Raw genomic sequence first — 13,507 nt, forward strand, 5'->3', positions numbered from 1 at the left:
GGCTTAATCTCAGCTCACTGCAACCTCCGCCTCATGGGTTCAAGCAATTCTCCTGCCTCAGCCTCCCAAGCAGCTGGGATTACAGGCACACACCACCACACCCAGCTAAATGTATTTTTGGTAGCGACAGGGTTTCACCATGTTAACCAGGCTGGTCTCGAACTCCTGACCTGAAGTGATCCACCCACCATGGCCTCCCAAAGTGTTAGGATTACAGGCATGAGCTGCTGAGCCTGGCCTAATCTCAGAGATAAAGCTGATTAATGGTCAGATTACTGATTACTGTCAGGGTGTGGACAGTCTAGAAGGGGACATGAATGGGTCTTCTGGGGGCCGGTAATGCTCTGTTTCTTTACCTGGGTGCTGTTACATGGCCGTGTTCACCCTGTGCAAATTCAGCTCATGGTGCATGTATGACTCGTGCGATTTTCGCATGTATGCCATATACGTCCATTAAAACTTTACTAGTACAGGGCCGGGCACGGTGGCTCACGCCTGTAATCCCAGCACCTTGGGAGGCCCAGGCAGGCAGATCACGAGGCCAGGAGATTGAGACCATCCTGACTAACACGGTGAAACCCTGTCTCAACTAAAAATACAAAAAATTAGCTGGGCATGGTGGCGGGCGCCTGTAGTCCCAGCTACTCGGGAAGCTGAGGCAGGAGAATGGCGTGAACCCGGGAGGCGGAGCTTGCAGTGAATTGAGATGGTGCCACTGCACTCCAGCCTGGGCGACAGAGCAAGACTCTGTCTCAAAATAAAAACAAAAAAAAAAACCACTCTACTAGTAGAAATATGTAGGCCGGGCGCGGTGGCTCACGCCCGTCATCCCAACACTTTGGGAGTCCAAGGCAGGTGGATCACAAGGTCAGAAGTTCGAGACCAGCCTGACCAACATGGTGAAACCCGTCTTTACTAAAAATACAAAAAATTAGCTGGGCATGGTGGTGCATGCCTGTAATCCCAGCTATTCAGGAGGCTGAGGCAGAAGAATCATTTGAACCCAAGAGGTAGAAGGTTGCAGTGAGCCAAGATTGCACCACTGCACTCCAGCCTGGGTGGCAGAGAAAGACTGCATCTCAAAAACAAAAAAATAAAATAAAAAGAAATATGTTTTGGCAGTTAATGAAAGAAAACAACCCAATGTCCTTCAATGGATGAGCCAATAAGCTGTGGTGTCTCCATACCATGGAATACTATTCAGCTGTAAGAAGGAACAAAGGTGTCCCCATTGCCTGCTGCGCACCCGGACTAGCGGCTGCCCTCGGCCTCCTCACCATGGACGCGGATGACTCCCGGGCCCCCAAGGGCTCCTTGCGGAAGTTCCTGGAGCACCTCTCCGGGGCCGGCAAGGCCATGGGCGTGCTGACCAGCGGCAGGGATGCTCAAGGACAGTAAGTTGCAGTTATTCTTGAGATGGGGCAGTGGGTCCATGCTCTGGCCCCCAACCGCAGCAGCTGTCCCAACTCATCACCCCGAGTGCCGGCTTTCCCATCTGGTCTCAGGATCTGCACTCGACGGGCACCAGGGCTTTCTTCAGCGAACATCTGAACTCTCTCAAGTGTCTCCAGAGACTTTCACACGTCTACAAAGACAACCTCATTCTGTAAGAGCGTGGATTTAACCTGCTCTTCGATGTCACTCCTTCACAGAGTGCACTGTTCATTGTTACCCTCTCCACTAGTGTCTGCCTTACTAAAAGTCAAACATCAACGTTAGTGGTAACTCTGGAGGCCTGGCATTGTAGCGATACCCCCAAGAGAAAATTGTTTTCAACCTTTCTGGGAAAAGTTCACTTGCCTTTTATTAAAACACTAGTTTTTATAATCTCGCTACCATGCGGCTTTCCTAAAGGATGAAATTTCTAACGTCCTTCAACTAGAGAGGGGTAAAAATTATTCTAGAACATTAGTTGCCCACTCCTCTCATCCCTTCTCAGAAACTAACTGAATTCCAGTGGCTGCCTGGCAAACCCAAACGCGGTTTTCGTTCAGGATGCTGGTCCTACCTGTGAAGGTGTTCATGAACGTGGAGAGGGACCGGTTCAACATTTTGAAGAAAGGGTCTCTGCACGGATATTTCCGAGACCCACAAAGGATGGTATGCTCAAGAATGTGAGGAACACCGGTACTGTCCATGGGAGTGGTGCGGAACTGCACGCTAGGGAAGAAGGAACGGCACGCTAGGGAAGGGAAGGAACAAGGAACGGAAGGCCAGGGAAGGGGAATGGAATGGAACGCTGGGGAAGGAGAATGACTAGAGTGCAAAACGTTCATCTTAGTGCTGTGGACACAGTTCCCAGACGCATCATCACCTCAGGCTACTAGAAATCATCATTCTGACACCACAATCCTCTGACACAGGGTTTCCCAACTCTAATGCAAATCATTGATTCAGACTATAAAATTGTAATTTGATGAGATTGTAAGTCCGTGTAAGCTTTTCCTTATTTTTCAAGATGCTCTGTCAATAAAAATACTAGTGAGATGGTATTTTTTTTTTTAAAAAAAAAAAGAAGGAACAAAGCACTGACACACTACAATATGGATGGGCCCTGAAAACAGTGTGCAAAGAGGAAGAAGCCACACACACACTCACACAGTGTGATTCCGCTTACATGAAATCTCCAGCACAGGTAAAAGCCGATGAGGGGTGGCCTAGGAAGAGAGGGGACAGGGAGGGACTGCTCGTGAGGACAGAGCTTCCGTGTGCGATGATGAAAAGTTCTGGAATTAAATACTGGTAATGGTGGCAACAACTCTGTGAATGCACTAAATGCACACGTTAAAAAGAAGTCAATGCAGTACCAGGCGAATAGCCCAGTATAAGAAGGGCCCGGACCCCTCATGGACAGGCCGCTCTTGACAACACCTTGGTGTGTATTTTTATTTGGGGTCCTCACTGTCTGCCAGGCTATAGGATAAGCCCCTTTCCTACTGCCTTAGTCCATGTTCTGTTGCTTATAACAGAATACCTGAAACTGGGAAATTTACAAAGCAAAGGAATTTATTTCTTACAGTTATGGAGTCTGAGAAGTTCAAGGTTGGGGGGAGCCTTCTTGCCAGTAGGCACCCTCTGCGGCGCCCCAAGGTGGCACAGAGCATCCCCTGGTACAGGGGCTGAGCGTCAAGCTCAGGTCTTTCGAATAAAGCCACAGTCTGCTTCCATGAGAACTCACTCCTCTGTTAACCCATTAACCCAGGAATGGCACAGTCCTCACTACCCAGTCACCTCTTAAAGGCCCCACCTCTCAACACGGCCCATCGGGGATTAAGTTTCAACATGCATTTCAGAGGGGACAGACATTCAAACCACAGCACCTGCAATCTCTTGTTTCATTCTTGACACTGTCCTGGAGGCGCTGCCTCGTTTTACAGAGGAGGTGTCAGAGGCCCAAAGAAGCCGAGCTTCCTGTCCAGTCACAGAGGGCAGAGCCAGACTTGAACAATTCTGCCAAAGGCCACACTCTAGCTGGGCTGGGCTGCTGCCACTCTTGGTCTGTACAGATACCTGGCTTCCTACCACCGATGGGAGATCAGGACTAGGGTTCCTCAATCCACAGCTCACCTGGGGTGGCGGCAGGGTGAGCCACTCGCTGAAAGGTAACAAGAAGATAGGTGGATTGTATGGCCCCTGGCAGAACACCACCTCCCCACCAAAGCCTTCCCCTGACGGTGGGGAACGGGAGGAAGGCGGGACTTGAGCCAATTCCTTAAAATAAATGCCCCTATATACACACACACACACACACATACATACACACACAGGCACGCACAAAGATGAGGATGCTGATGGCCATGGCAGTGTTTAGTTCATGGATAGCCCTCTACACCCCAGGCCTGTGGCAGACGGTTCCTGCCTCTTAACCTTTGGTTCTCACAGCAGCCTTGGAAGCAGGTCCTAGTGTTTTCTCCATTTACAGCTGAGGATACTGAAGCCCAGGGAGGCTCAGCCTGCCATGCAGAGTGGGGATTCCAGCCAGACCTGGACTCCAGAACCCCCATGCGGCACCACCTGCCAACAGGGAACCTGGGCCCCGAGTACTCCCCTGCGATGGCCAGGTTTGATCCGCATGCTGAGCCTTGGAACCCTCCCCAGGTGGCAGGTTACATAATGAGAGAGAAACCAAGCTGCAGGCTCAAGGTCAATGTCCAAAATCAAAAGGCTCCGTAATTCCTCAGGAAGTGGTTGTAGGCGTTCAGAGACCACCACCTGTGAGGAACAAGCTAGCAGGGCTTCCAGAGAGGCCACCAGCATTCTGGCGGGAACTGGAGATGCCCTGCAGGGCTGGGCACGGCTGCATGCGGAAGCAGCGGGCAGGAGTCAAGCTGGCCCTGGCCTGGACTCGTCTCCTCCAGCAGGGAGCAGGTAGGAGCCCAGGACTAAGGCCACAGCAAGAGGCGGCCACCTGGGCAGGTGCTAGCCATGGGCCACAGGGAGCTTTTTCAGATCTGGGTTCATGCCTATGAATGAGGAATCTGTCCTAACAGAACCGGGCCTTGCCTGGCCCCGGGAGGGTTCATTTAGTCATTCAACAAGAAGTTACTGGGTGTTGTGATGGTCAATTTTATGTGTCAAATTTGCTGGGTGATGGCACCCACATGTTTGTCAGACATTTTTCTGGATGTTTCCATGAGGGTGTTTTGGAATGAGAGGAACATTTTGATCGGTGGACTTTGAGTAGAGCAGGCCGCCCTCCAGAACGTGGGCCTCATCCAGTCAGTGAAACAAAAAACACAGAACAAAAAAACTGATATTCCCCAGGCAAGAAGGAATTCTGCCAACAGACGACCTGGGACTTCAGCTGCAACATCAACGCGTCCCTGGGTTGTCAGCCTGGTGGCCACCCTGCAGAATGTGGACTTGTCAGCCTCTACAATCACTTGAGCCAATTTCTTAAAATAAATACCCCTACACACATGCGCGTGCACACACGTGTGCATGCACAAATATGCACACACATGCATGGACACGTATGCACACACACCCCCCACATGCACACAATGCACACATGCACACACACACATGCGCACACACGCACACACCACCACTCATACGTGCACACATATGCACTCCTTTGGTTTTGTTTTTCTGGAGAACCCCAATACAGACACCTACTCTCTGAAAGGGCTGAAACTCAGAGTGGTCACCCAGCCCCTTAGGCCTCAGTCCGCCCTGTCTGTTAAAGGCGGGTAATAGCACCAGACCTTCAAATACGTTGCAAGACCAAACAGGACAGGCCAAGCGCAGTAGCTCACGCCTGTAATCCCAGCACTTCAGGAGGCTGAGGTGGGTGAATCACTTCAGGTCAGGAGTTTGAGACCAGCCTGGTCAAAATGGTGAAATATCATCTCTACTTAAAAAATACAAAAAGTAACCAGGCGTGGTGGTGGGCACCTATAGTCCCAGCTACTCAAGAAGGTAAGGCAGGAGAATCACTTGAACCCGGGAGGCAGAGGTTGCAGAGTCGCGATCACGCCACTGTACTCCAGTCTGGGTAACAGAGCGAGACTCCATCTCAAAAAAAAAAAAAAAAAAAAAAAAAAAGACCAAACAGGACAGAGCAGCTGCAAGGGCTTTTTTGGCCCATGAGGCCAAGGCTGTCTGCCAGGTGCAGGCTCCTCCGGAAGCGCTGTGTGACCTAGACCACGGGACTGCACCTCTCTGGGCTTGCATTTCCTTGTCTGTGAAATGGGGTGGTGATAGTTTGGCCTCATGGGTAGCGATCCTCCAGTGGGGACCAAACAGAACCAAATGTGTAGCGGGTGTGGAGCTGCGCCCACCCATAGAGGCGCCCAAGAAACTGCCTCTGGATATAAATCTGTAGTCAAGTCAGGGACTTTCTGCATCCCAGTCACTTGGGAGCTTGTCTAAAAACGCAGGTTGAGGCTGGGCGCAGTGGCTCACGCCTGTAATCCCAGCACTGTGGGAGGCCGAGGCGGGCGGATCGCCTGAGGTCGGGGGTTCAATATCAACCTGACCAAAATGGAGAAACACCATCTGTACTAAAAATACAAAATTAGACAAGTGTCATGGTGCATGCCTGTAATCCTAGCTACTCGGGAGGCTGAGGCAAGAGAATCGCTTGAACCCGGGAGGCGGAGGTTGCAGTGAGCCGAGATCGCACCATTGCACTCCAGCCTGAGCAACAAGAGCAAAACTCTGTCTCAAAAAAAAAAAAAAAGATGCAGGTTACTGATCCCCTTCTGACCCACCAGGTTTCAGTCTCCGGGTAACAGAGCCTGGGATCTGCATCTGAGGCACATCTCCGGCTGACCAGGAGGCACTCTTTATAGGGGGCAGCGAGGACCCTGCATGCAGGCTGTGCTCTAAGTGGCAGCAGCAGCCTCCAACCTGGACCGGGCTGAGTTCTCAGCCACAAACAAACAACGCCTGATAATGAGCTACCTCATTACTTCCCAGACTGGCACCCCCCTCTGCCACCATCTGCCATCTCACCTGTCACCTGGCACGGCCCCCATCCTCCCGTCAGCAGGAAGCAGGGCCCTGCTGCCTCGAGCCTCCTTCCACCAAGTCGTGCCTGCCTCTGCTGCCACAGGGGGCAGGGGGTGCTGCACCAAGACCGTGCCACAGACAGGAACTGGGGGTGCAGATGGGTGGACGAGTAGTTGGCTCCCCTGGGCACGTTCTCAGCCATGGTTCCTTGGCTGATGTTGAATTTATTAGGCAGGGAACTGGTTACAGAGTGCAAAGTTCCCGAGGTGCCAGCCCCAGCTCCATGCTCCCTTCCTTCCTACAGAGCTCCAGCTCTGTCCAGTGCACCAGGGTGCTGCTGAGAAATGACCTCCTCTGTGGCTGGCAGGGCCATGTGCCCAGCGCTGCCAGTGAGATCTGCAGGTCAGTTCGGGGGCTTCTGGAAAAGCCTTTATCTCAGCTGTACCATGCACCGCTCTCCCTCCGGCCTGGTACACCTGGTGACCTTGGCGGTGGAGCGACCGTCTTGCAGTCAAGAGGACAGGAATGGGTGAGGTCGCTGTTCCAGTGGAGTTGCTGCCTGGCCAGGACTGCCTGTGCCTGGACGCCACCAGTCGCTGGACGAAACACTCACCGTGGCGCACTGGGCCCTGTGTCTGGTTCTGTGGCCTGCAGCCACACGCAGCCCCGGCTGGCTCAGGAATACAGCGAGAATGAAGTGAGACGTCTCCTTCACTGCCCTGTTCCGCTCCCAGCTTCCTGGAGGCAAGCAATATGACCAGTTTCTTGGGGTCTTTCCAGAAATTCTGGACGCATAGATAACCACACGATTATATGTTGTGTTGCTTTCATGCCCAAATGGTGGCATAGAGCATGCAAACCACGCTGTCTGCCCTCGTACCTTCTACCAGACGATGCACCTAGACATCCTCCACAGGGACAGTTACGCTGGCTGCATATCACTGCGCGGTGTCAGTCACCTTAATCGGTTTAACCCGTCCCCTGCCGATGGTCGTTTCCAACCGTTGGGAGCAAACGCTTTGGCAATGATTTTTAAAGGTACTCTTTGGACAGATGTTGACGAAAGACGGAGGCGCCCTGTGAAAACCAGGCTGTGAGGCTCAGCCAGAAGGCCAGCAAGGAGGAATCCCTTTTGATTTCCTCCTCCAACCAGGCGGTGGCTTGGCCCTACCTCTGGGCTCGGCCCTCCCACAAGTGCAGACACGCCCCAGAATTGGCTCCACCCTCTGGACCTCCTTTAGCTCCCAGAAGACCTGGCCCCATCCCTACTTGGCCCTGCCCATGGGACAACTGGCCCCTCAAGCATGGCCCCACCTCCAGGAATCCTGGCCCCACCCACAGGCCTGGCCCTACCCCTTGAGGTCTGGCTTCTCCTCCAGGCCTGGCTCCAGCCCCAAGATCCTGGCACCTGTCCTGGTCCTAGCCCCACCCCTACGGAGACGGGGTTCCACCCCAAGGAGATCTGGCCCGTCCCACAGTCATGGCCTCATCCCCAAGCAAGGCACCGCCCCAGGAGGCCTGGCCCCACCCCTTGAGCTCTGGCTCCTGCTGCAGGCTTGGCCCCAGCCCCACGAGACCCAGCTCCACCTCAAGGAAATCTGGATTCTCCTCTGAGTTATGGCTCCAACCGCAGGGGACATTGGTTCCCTGCAGAAGCCTGGCTTTGCCCCCAAGCCTAGCCCCACCCCAGGGGGCCTGGCCCCACCCCCAGGAGACCTAGTTCCACCCCACGAAATATAGCTCCTCCCCCAGTCATGGCCCCACCCCGGGAGGCCTGGCTCCTCCTCCAAAAGCCTGGCTCCGCCCCCAGGCTCTTTCTCCCTCACTGAGTGAGCCCCCACGGCCTAGTTCCCCGGCTGCTGAAACTGCCTGCCTGCTGGTCTTTTCGTCCTCACTCCTGCCCCCCTCTCACTCCCCATCCATGCCACTCACTCTTCTTAAAACCCTCCAGGGGCATTGCGCCCCCATGGTAAGGACCAAGCCCCAAGACGGGTTCCGGGGCTTTGCGGTACTTGCCTCCCTGGCTTTACTGTTACTACACACGTGCTGCTTCCAACCCCGCCACCTGCTGTGCCCCGCTGTTCAGAGCGCCTCCACCCTGCAGACCCTGCTTCCAACGGCAGGCGAGGTATCTGCTCCCCCCGCCCCCGGGACCCCCAGCCAGAACCAGCCACTCCTATGTCGCCTGGTGCCCCCCTCCTCTTTGGAGCTTGCAATTCTAAGAGCTGACGACGTCCACCGCGCCTGCATTTTGCTCGGCGTTTCCTGGCATTGTCCGTCTCACTTAATCCTCAAACCGCTTAGGGAGGTCAGACCATTGTTACTCTCGCCCCAGAAGAGGAGACGGGAGCTGTTTGCATCCGTGTTCCCTGGACCCAGCACATGGGAGTTTGTTGGTTGAAAGAATGTGTAAATGGGGTGGGCAAAGGAGGAAAAAGAGGCAAAGACAATTCCAGTCTCCATGGCAACAGAAAGGCTACAGGACCGTGAACAGAGGGGACCGAGGAGGGAGGTGCCTGGGGAGCAGGATCAACCGCGGAGTTTCAAGGTCCAAGGGACTGTAGGTTTCCTCTAGTCCAGATGTTCTCGCCTGGGGTCAAGTTCACCCCCCAGGGAACATTTGGTAATGACTGGAGGCATTTTGGGTTGTCATTTTGCTTAGGAGGTGGGTGCTACTGGCACATAATGGATTGAGACAAGGACTATTGCAGGATGCCCTGCGGTGCAGAGGTCATCCAGCCCGCAACAGTTATCCAGCCCAAAATATCAACAGTGCAGAAGCTGAGAAGCCCCGATGTAGTTCAATTCTGTTCTGGGTTAAATTTTCTGTACAACATTCTCCCACCCCCACCAGAGCTTCTTTCAGTCTTTGCTTAACCACTTCAAGTGATGGCGAGCTCACTACCTCTCGAGGCAGCTGGTCCAAGGTGATGAGCTTGCACCAGTGCCAAAGCTGATGAGACCCCCAGGGGAAGTTAAGTAAAAGCCTCAACTGCCAAAAAAGCAAGCGCTTGGCTGTCACTGAGGGGCTTCAGGAGGAGCAACCCCCACCTCCACCGCCCAACTTGAGGCTGTCCTTAGATTCTCCTCCACAGAGGGGTCTCCAGAAACTAGGGGCCTGGGAGGAGTTCAGATGGTCCTGCTGGTTCTTGCCCTAGGATATCTCAGCCTGGAGAGGCAGGATGGGAGTAGGGAGAGGCAAGAAGGAGGCAGGACTTGGCCACCTTAATATCTAGAAGTAAAATTAAGTTTCTGAAATATTAAAGCCTGATTAATGATTTGTATGTGGAAGTATTTAGGGGGAAATGTATGTATTCTGAAACACATCAAAAAATAAAATGGATGGGTAGATGGAGTGATGGGTGGATGGGTGGATGAGTAGATGAATAGATGGATGGGTGAATGAATGCGTGGGTGGGTAGGTGGATGGGTGAATGATGGGCCGGTGAATAGGTGGATGGGTGGATGGGTGGATGGGTGGATGGATGGATGGATGGATGGATGAGTTGATGGGTGGGTGGGTGGATGGATGGGTAGATGGATGAATGGATGGATAACTGGATAGATGGGTGAATGGATGAATTGATGGGTGGGTGGGTAGAGGAATGGGTGCATGGATGGCTGGCTGGATGGCTGGCTGGCTGGCTGACTGGCTGGTTGGATGAATAGGTGGATGGATGGATGGATGGATGGGTGAGTGAATGGACTAATGGTTGGATGAGTGGGTGAATAAATGCATAGATATGTGATCAAGCAAATATGGAATATTTTTTATTGTTCTGGTTAAGCCTATGTCACAGATAAGGAAACAAGGGCCAGAAAGGTTAGGGAAATCACTCAAGGTCACCCAGCTAGTGAATCATGGGGCCAGGATTTGTACCTGGACTGGTTTTGCAGAGCCATTTCTGCACACCCCTCTGGAACTCACCTCTCCCATAGGTGGTTTTTGAGGGACATGGCTGCTCCAGGGTTTGTATGGGAGAACCGTCCTGGCAGCAGCCTCACCAGGAGGGTTTGTCTTGAGGCTGCATTTGCAGGGCATTCTACAACAGCTTTGATGGTACTGATGGAGATAGTGGGGTGGGAACAGGTAAAAGGTATAAACTTAGGGAAATCAGATGCTCTTCCTGACCAAGAGCTCCTTTAGATGCCAGAACGAGAGACAGGCAGGCCCTGCCCTCATGAAAGTGGCCCTGTATTTTCCACTTCCTCATTATGATTTTACCAGCAGGTTCTAAAGCAAGGGTTCTCAACACTTTTCATGCCATGGATCCTTTTGCCATTCCATTAAAGTCTGTGGATCCCTGCCCAGAATAATGTTTTAAATGCATAAATAAATGCATAGACTATAATCAAAGTCAGTTACATATATAACTCTAGATGGAGATTTAGTGATAGGGGTTTCTTTATAGTACATTAAATAACCAGCTCTAACCATCCCATCTCCTCTGTTAGAGGTGGGCCTGTGTGGGGTGGTCTGCCGCCGTGGAATCCTGCAATTCTGGTCTAGTGCATTAACCCCAGGGAGTCAGATGGACCTGGGCTCGAATACCAGTTCACAAGCTGGGGAACCCTGAGTAATGGCATCACCCAGCCTGGCTTTTCTCATCTGTAAAGTGGGGGTGATCACAGCACCTGCCTGGAAGAGGAGGTAAAGACAGTGCTGCTGTGAGATGTCTCTCTGGACAATAGCTGCGGGATCCCTGTCGAGGTCTCTGTGAGCAGCAAAGTCACAGCTGACTGATCCCCCTGAGTCCAGGGTCTGTGTGTGTGAGTCACATGTTGGTGAAAACAAGTACATACATTTTTCTTGCTAGGTTCACAGGCCCGCAAAGTCCTCCATGAGTCCCACAGAAATCCCTGCTCCTGGGGGAATCAGACATCCACTGCCTGCACCAGCAGACTCTCTTGGGCTGTCCTTGTCCTCCAAGCAGTGGGAACTTTTAAACCTCTTGAGCTCAAGTGGCTGCAAGAATGTCCAGGCTGTTAGAGGGCGATGACACCCGCCCCTCCCAATCCCCATGGGCCAGCAGGCTGATGTTTTGCTTTCTGTTCAGCCTGGAAGGGAAGCACAGCCAGCCCTGAGCCAGGGACAGGCCTGTCAGGGTCCCTCAGACCTTGAGCCGGCAGCTGGGGAGAAGCAAGGCTGTTTTTATGCCTGCTGAGTCCCCGGGGCCAACCAGCCAGGAAGGCCTTCCAGGGCCAGGCCCCTCTACTCACCAGCCAGACAGCTGTTTTCTTGAAAGTCCTGGCAGCATGGAAAAGTTCTGGCCCAGTTGGGAAGTGGAGACATGACCCAGCTGAGTGATCCCGGCTGTGGCTGGGGGCCTGGGCGTCTGTGATGTGGTCTGAAGCTGGATGTCCACCTTACCCGTGGGGGAAGGAGTGGTGCCCACTCACCTCCCTGCCCCTGGGGCCCTGACATCCAGCCCTGCCGCTCCTGCCCCGGCCAGAGGGGAAAATCGAGGGTACTCGGGTAGGGGAACAACCAGGCAAATGGCAGGGGCCGTCCAGATTCCTGGGCGGGGAGGAGATTTCGCTGACCAGAGAGCAGTGGCCCTTCCAGGGAGATGCAAGCCTTGCGCAGCCTGTGCCACCGGAGTTCTGCAGGGTTCAAAGCCCGTTTCTGGCTGAGCGGTCGGGGGCCAGTCCTGTAACCTCTAGCGTCCTTCTCCATTCGGTGGGGATCGTAGGGCATTCAGTCCTAAGAGGAAGCAGGTGCAGCAGGGCCGGCGTGGGGCGGGGGAGAGAAACGTGCCAGCGCTGATTAACAACAGGCGCCCTCTGGGCCTCAGCTTCCCCAGTTGTAAACTGGGAGAGCTGACCTCTAGAACTGACCTGACTGCTTCCTCTTCCCTGGAAACAGAGCCCAGCCTCCTCCCTGGCCAATCATGGAGCCTCCTGCTCTCCTTTAAAAGCTCATTTGGGATCAGGTGCAGTGACTCACACCTGCAATCCCAGCACTTTGGGAGGCCAAGGCAGGAGGATCGCTTGAGTCCAGGAGTTCGAGACCAGCCTGGGCAACATGGCAAAACTCCATCTCTACAAAAAATACAAAAAGTAGCCGGGCATGGTGGGGCATGCCTGTGGTCCCAGCTACTTGGGAGACTGAGGTGGGAGGATCGCTTGTGCCCAGGAGGTCAAGGTTTCAGTAAGCTGAGATTGTACCACAACACTCCAGCCTAGGAGACAGAGTGAGACCCTGTCTAAAAAAAAAAAGCTCGTTTGGTTTAGTTTTGCGCATGCAATGTGGAGAAAGAACAAAAGCACCACTCCCCACGTGGCCTCCACCCCATCGGAGTCCACTCCCCCGATCCACCCCAGACAGGGCTGCTTCCCCTCACACATGTCCTCACTCATCATCACACCAAACAGACACTCACAGTGGGCACCGGACTGCATTCTCCACCTCATGTCGTGCCATTAAGCAGCCGTGCGTGTTACGCTGTAATTCTCGTAGACACTGCTTGTCCTTGCAAACATTAATTATTTATTTATTGCAAAATAGCTGTTTTTCTCATTGTGAGAGCCATATACACTCATTGCAAAATTTTCAGAAGACGGAAAGCGTCATGAGAGGAGGGAGGGCAAGAAGTCACCATCATGTCATAAACCAGGAGTCGTCACTGTGAGCCCCGTGGTGCGCGGACGGCCAGATCGCGATTTTCAGAACTCCCCACACGAATGTATTGAATGATCGATTTCCAAATTTAAGAGCGTACCTACAGATCTGCTATATATATTCTTACATCTGCATGGGTATGCACATGCATGTGCATACACTCATCTATATTCACACTCTACATCTATGCATATGATGTTTTTATTTCATTTTATACTCTTACAATTCCACTGAGATCAGGACAGCGAGCCTACTAAAATATGTCATCTTCAGAATTTCTGGACACACACGGGCACGTTTTCAGATGTGGTGCCGTCTTTCTGGCTTGCCCCTATGTGAGGCCTCTCCTGCCGGCCCCGTCACATCCAATCTCCTCTCTTTTCCACACCCTCCCCATGCTCTGGGGGCTGACCTACCCCACCCCACTGA

Source organism: Colobus angolensis, unplaced genomic scaffold, assembly GCF_000951035.1.
Source record: "Colobus angolensis palliatus isolate OR3802 unplaced genomic scaffold, Cang.pa_1.0 Scaffold76, whole genome shotgun sequence".
NCBI lineage: Eukaryota > Metazoa > Chordata > Mammalia > Primates > Cercopithecidae > Colobus > Colobus angolensis.